We start from the raw sequence: 6,358 nt of genomic DNA, 5'->3' as shown, positions 1-6,358 counted from the left end.
AGCATATTTCCTTTTAATAGTTGACCAATCTCATCATTACCTTGTGCTAGAAGGCCTGGTAGATCTGTATGGGATTGGATATGAGTTATATATAAGGGATGATTCCTATTCCTGATTATTTCTTGTAACTGAATAGATAATAAAGTTAATTCTGACTCATCAGGGATAAATTCAGCAGTTTTAGTGTGTAAGACCACTCGTTCTGCATACTGAGAGTCAGTAACTATGTTGAGAGTTTCAGTAAAATCCATTAATACCAACAGAATGGCATATAATTTTTTTATAATTTTTTTAAATTTTACTTTTCTTTATTAAGAAATTTTCTACTCACTCCTCATGCTATCCACAGACCCCCCCTCCTCCACCCCCTAGCCCTCTTTCCCAAGCCACCCCATATCCCCACATCCCCCAAATCAAGGTCTCCCATGGGGAGTCAGCAATGCCCAGTACACTGAGCCTAGGCAGGTCCAAGCCCCTTCCCACTGCACCAAGGCTGTGCAAGGTGTCACACCACAGGCCCTGGATTCCCAGAAGCCTGCCCATGCACTAGGGACAGATTCCGATCCCCCTGCCTGGGTGCCCCCCAAACAGTTTGAGCCAAACAGCCATCTTCCATGTCCAGAGGACCTAGTCCAGTCCCATGGGGGCTCCACAGCCACCAGTCCATAGTTCATGGGTTTCCACTAGTGTAGTCTGTCGTCTCTGCACATCCTCCCATCATGATCTCAATGTCCCTTGCCGGCAGTATCTCTCTTCTCTCTCATCAATTGGATTCCTGGAACTCAGCCTGGTGCCTGGCCATGGATCTCAGTATCTGCCTCCATCTGTCACTGGACAAAAGCTCTATGATGACAGTTAGGTTATTTGCTAGGCTGGTCACCAGAGTAGACCAGTCCAGGCACCCTCTGGACCACTGCCAGCAGACCAAGGTGGGGTCAACCTTGTGGATTCCTGAGAATCTCCCCAGCACCCTGCCTCTTCCTATTCCCAAGATATCCTCAGCTATCATGGTATCTTCCTCCCTGTCCTCCCACTCTGTCCCTGTTCCATCTTGACCCTCCCATTTATCTATGTTCTCATCTCTCACTCCTCGCCCTCTGACACCCCCCACACACACACCCAGTCCACTCATGGAGATCTCATCCACTTCTCCTTCACAGGGTCATCCATGTGTCCCTCCTAGGGTCTTTTCCTGTTAGTTAGCCACTCTGGAGTTGTGGGTTGCAGTCTGGCCATCCCTTCCCTCCCATTTAGTATCCATTTATGAGTGAGTACATACTATGTTTGTCCTTCTGAGTCTGGATTACCTCACTCAAGATGATATTTTCTAGATCCATCCATTTGCTTGCAAATTTCATGATATCATTTTTTTTAACACTGAGTAGTACTCCATTGTGTATATGTGCCATATTTTCTTTATCCATTCTTCAGTTGAGGGGCATCTAGGTTGTTTCCAGGTTCTTGCTATTATGAATAATGCTGATATGAACATAGTTAAGCATGTGTCCTTGTGGTAAGATTGAGCATTCCTTGGTTATATGCCCAAGAGTTGTATAACTGGGTCTTGAGGAAGACTTATTCCCAATTTTCTGAGAAACCTCCATACTGATTTCCAGAGTGGCTGGACAAGTTGGCATTCCCACCAACAGTGGAGGAGTGTTCCCCTTGCTCCACATCTTCTCCAACATAAGCTGTCTTCAGTGTTTTTGATCTTAGCCATTCTGACAGGTGTAAGATGGTATCTCAGAGTTGTTTTGATTTGCATTTCCCTGATGACTAAGGATGTTGACCAATTCCTTAAATGTCTTTCAGTCATTTGAGATTCTTCTGTTGAGAATTCTCTGTTAAGCTCTGTAGCCCATTTTTAATTGGATTGTTCAGTATTTTGATGTCTAGTTTTTTGAGTTCTTCATATATTTTGGAGATCAGCCCTCTGTCAGATATGGGGTTGGTGAAGATCTTTTCCCATTCTGTAGGCTGTTGTTTGGTGTTATTGACTGTGTCCTTTGCTCTACAAAAGCTTCTCAGTTTTAGGAGGTCCCATTTATTAATTGTCACTCTCAGTGTCTGTGCTACTGGTGTTGTATTCAGGAAGTGGTCTCCTGTGTCAACTCGTTCCAGACTACTTCCTACTTTCTCTTCTATCAAGTTCAGTGTAACTGGACTTATGTTGAGGTCTTTGATCCAGTTGGACTTGAGTTTTGTGCATGGCGACAGATATGGATCTATTTGCAATTTTCTGCATGTTGACATCCAGTTACTCCAACACCATTTGTTGAAAATGCTTTCTTATTTTCATGGTACAGTTTTGGCTTCTTTGTCGAAAATCATATGTTCATAGGTGTGTGAATTAATGTCAGGATCTTCAATTCGATTCCAGTCATCCACATGTCAGTTTTTATGCCAGTACCAAGCTGTTTTTATTACTATAGCTGTATAGTAGAGCTTGAGGTTGGGGAACATGATGCCTCCAGAGGTTTTAGCTATCCTAGTTTTTTTGTTTTTCCATATAAAGTTAAGTATTGTTTTTTCCAAGTCTGTGAAGAAATGTTTTGAGATTGTGATGGGGATTACATTGAATCTGTTTATTGCTTTTGGTAAGATTGCCATTTTTACTATGTTGATTCTACCTATCCATGAGCGTGGGAGATCTTTCCATTTTCTGACATCTTCTTCAATTTCTTTCTTCAGAGACTTAAAGTTCTTATCATACAGGTCTTTCACTTGCTTAGTTAGAGTTACCCCAAGGTATTTTATATTATTTGTGGCTATTGTAAAGGGTGATGTTAGGCTGATTTCTTTCTCAGTCCATTTATCATTTGTATACAGGAGGACTACTGATTTTTTTTTTTTTTAGTTAATCTTGTATCCTGCTTGTAGCTGGAGTTTTCCTGCCTGGCCCACAGTCAGGATAAATCTCTCTCACCTGCCAGTCCCACAGCCGCTCAGACCCGACCAAGTAAACTCAGAGACTTACACTGGTTACAAACTGTATGGCCGTGGCAGGCTTCTTGCTAACTGTTCTTACAGCTTAAATTAATCCATTTCCATTAATCTATACCTTGCCACATGGCTCATGGTTTACCGGCATCTTCACATGCTGTTTGTCATCATGGCGGCTGGCAGTGTCTCTCTGACTCAACCTTCCACTTCCCAGTTTTATTCTCCTCCTTGTCCCGCCTACACTTCCTGCCTAGCCAATGGCCAATCAGTGTTTTATTTATTGACTAATTAGCAACACATTTGACATACAGACCATCCCACAGCACCTGCCACTTTACTGAAGGAGTTTATCAGCTGTAGGAGTTCCTTGGTAGAATTTTGGGGTCACTTATGTATACTATCATATCATCTGCAAATAATGAAAGTTTGACTTCTTCCTTTCCAATTTGTATCCCCTTGATGTCCTTTTGTTGTCTTATTGCTCTAGCTAGAAATTCAAGTACTATATTGAATAAGTATGGGGAGAGTGGACAGCCTTGTCTTGTTCCTAATTTTAGTGGAATTGCTTTGAGTTTCTCTCCATTTAATTTGATGTTGGCTGTTGGCTTGCTGTAAATTGTCTTTATTATGTTTAGGTATGTTCCTTGTATTCCTGATCTCTAGAAGACCTTTATCATGAAGGGGTTTTGGATTTTGTCAAAGACTTTTTCAGCATCTAATGAGATGATCATATGATTTTTCTTTCAGTTTTTTTGTATGATGTATTACATTGACAAATTTTCATATGTTGAACCATCCTTGCATCTCTGGGATGAAATCTAATTGATCATGGTAGATAATTTTTTTGATGTGTTCTTGTATTCAACTTGCCAATATTTTATTGAGTATTTTTGCATCAATATTCATGATGGAGATTTGTCTGTAATTCTCTTTCTTTGTTGCATCTTTGTGTGGGTTAGGAATCAGAGTAACTGTAGCCTCATAAAAGGAGTTTGGTAATGTTCCTTCTGTTTCTATTGTGTGGAACAATTTGAAGAGTATTTAAATTAGCTCTTCTTTGAAAATCTGGTAGAATTCTGCATTGAAACCATCTGGCCCTGGGCTTTTTTTGGTTGGAAGACTTTTAATGACTGTTTCTATTTCCTTAGGGGTTATTGGTCTATTTAAATTGTTTATCTGCTCTTAATTTAACTTTGATATGTGGTACCTGCCCAGAAAATTATCAATTTCTTTTACATTTTCCAATTTTATGGAGGACAGGTGTTTGAAGTGTGACCTGATGATTCTCTGGATTTCCTCATTGTCTGTTGTTATGTTTCCCTTTTCATTTCTGATTTTGTTAATTTGGATGCTCTCTCTCTCTCTCTCTCTGCTTTTTGGTTAAGTTAGATAAGGGCTTATCTATCTTGTTGATTTTCTCAAAGAACCAACTCTTTGTTTCATTGATTCTTTGTATTGTTCTCTTTGTTTCTATTTTATTGATTTCAGTCCTCAATTTGATTGTTTCCTGGCGCCTGTTTGTCTGTTTCTCCTGGGTGAGTTTGCTTCTTCTTGTTCTAGAGCTTTCAGTTGGGCTGTTAAGTCACTAGTGTGAGATTTCACCAACTTCTTTATGTGGGCATGTAGACCTATGAATTTTCCTCTTAGCACTGCTTTCATGGTGTCCCATAATTTGGGGAATATTGTACATTCATTTTCATTGAATTCCAGGAAGTCTTTAATTTCTTTCTTTCTTTCTTCCTTGACCCATTTGTGATTCAATTTGGCATTATTCACTTTCCATGAGATTGTAAGCTTTCTGTAATTTTTGTTGCTATTGAAGTCTAACTTTAAGCCATGGTGGTCTGATAAGACACAGGAGGTTATTTCAATTTTATTGTATCTGTTGAGATTTGCTTTGTGACCAAGCATGTGGTCGATTTTGGAGAAGGTTCCATGGGGTGCTGAGAAGAAGTTATATTCTTTTGTGTTAGGGTGGAATATTCTGTAGATATCTATCAAGTCCATTTGAGTCATAATGTCTGTTAGTTCCCTTATTTTCTGTTAAGTTTCTGTCTGGCAGACCTGTCCATTGGTGAGAGTAGGGTGTTGAAGTCTCCCACTACTAGAGTATGGGGTTTGATGTGAGATTTAAGCTTTAATAATGTTTCATTTATGAATGTCGGTGCCCTTGTATTTGGGGCATAAATATTCAGAATTGAGATTTCATCTTGTCGGATTTTCCCTGTGATACATATGTAGTTTCCTTCCCGATATCTTTCAATTGATTTTAGTTTGAAGTCTATTTTTTTAGATATTAGGATAGCTACACCAGCTTGCTTCTTAAATCCATTTGATTGGAATGTCTTTTCCCAGCCTTTTATTCTGAGGTGGTGTCTGTCTTTGAAGTTGGGGTGTGTTTCTTGTATGCTACAAATGGCTGGATCTTGTTTTTTTATCCATTGTGTTAGTCTGTGTCTTTTTTATAGGTGAATTGAGACCATTGATATTGATGGATATTAATGACCAGTTATTGTTAATTCCTGTTATTTTTTGGTGGTAGTGTATGTTTCCCTTCTTTGGTATTTGTTGTATAGGACTATCTATCACCTGTGTTTTCATGGGTGTATCTAACTTCCTTAGGTTGGATTTTTCCTTCAAGTGCTTTCTGTAGGGCTGGATCTGTGGAGAGATATTGTTTAAATCTGGTTTTATCATGGAATATTTTGTTTACTCCATCTATGTTGATTGAGTGTTTTGCTGGGTGTAATAGTCTGGGTTGGCATCCATGGTCTTAGTATCTGCATAACATCTGTCCAGGACTTTCTGGCTTTTAGCATCTCCATTGAGAAGTCAAGTGTTATTCTTATGGGTCTGCCTTTGTGTGTTACTTGGCCTTTTTCCTTTGCAGCTCTTAATATTTTTTCTTTATTCTGTATGTTTAGTGGTTTGATTATTATGTGGCAAGGGGATTTTTTTTTTTTGATCCAGTCTATTTGGTGTTCTGTAACCTTCTTATATTTTTATAGGCATTTCCTTCTTTAGGTTGGGAAAATTTTCTTCTATGATTTTGTTGAATATATTTTCTGTGCCTTTGAGTTGGTATTCTTCTCCTTTTCTATCCCTATTATTCTTAGGTTTGGTCTTTTCATGGTGTCCCAAATTTCCTGGACATTTTGGCTTATGACTTTGTTGGTTTTAGTGTTTTCTTTGACTGATCAATCTATTTCTTCTACTCTATCTTCAACGCCAGAGATCCATTTTTCATCTTGCATTCTGTTGGTTATACTTGCATCTATAGTTACTGTTCATTTACTCAGATTTTCCACTTCCAGCATTCCCTCAGTTTGTGTCTTCTTTATCGACTCCATTTCAGCATTGAAATCTTGAACTGTTCCCCTCATGTGTTTAATTGCTTTCTCTTGGCTTTCAAGGG

Source organism: Peromyscus californicus, unplaced genomic scaffold (assembly GCF_007827085.1).
Source record: "Peromyscus californicus insignis strain IS unplaced genomic scaffold, ASM782708v3 Scaffold_13__1_contigs__length_99412109, whole genome shotgun sequence".
NCBI classification, from domain to species: Eukaryota; Metazoa; Chordata; class Mammalia; order Rodentia; family Cricetidae; genus Peromyscus; species Peromyscus californicus.
This window is presented reverse-complemented; position numbering follows the sequence as displayed.